General features: G+C 59.8%; 1 protein-coding gene across 1 annotated transcript in view; it reads left to right on the plus strand.

The window, feature by feature from the left end:
• The window catches only part of LOC104497075 (glucose-fructose oxidoreductase domain-containing protein 2), a 6824-nt gene that overhangs the window by 2541 nt on the left and 3920 nt on the right, over positions 1-363 (plus strand). The gene's annotated exons all lie outside the window — the stretch shown is intronic.

Here is a 363-nt window from a genome sequence, read left to right on the forward strand (position 1 = left end):
ACAAATGGGTGCCTTGCGGACCAGCCGCAGAGGAAGGTCGTGCTCATCTCCCTTGGTGTACCCTGTTTAACACGCCCTTGCCAGAGAGGTCTGACCCCCTGCGGCGGTCAGGAGTCCCTACAAATGATAGCAGGTCCACAACAGCGATGGAGGAGGGAGTCAGGAAGGGCCCTGTCACCGCTGTATGCTGCGCCCGACCCACATTTCCTGCTCGTGGAACGGGACAAACAAGCATGCCTGTTGTGTAATGAGGGCACGGAGGTCTCTCACACTGCAGGCAAGCAGGGCACGAACTGAGGGAGCGTGGCTGGGGTGGGCGTGTGTTCATCGGGAGGCTCCCGGAACAACTGTGTCTGAAACAGC

The sequence above is a fragment of the Buceros rhinoceros genome, unplaced genomic scaffold, assembly GCF_000710305.1.
Source record: "Buceros rhinoceros silvestris isolate BGI_N320 unplaced genomic scaffold, ASM71030v1 scaffold20557, whole genome shotgun sequence".
Lineage (NCBI taxonomy): Eukaryota > Metazoa > Chordata > Aves > Bucerotiformes > Bucerotidae > Buceros > Buceros rhinoceros.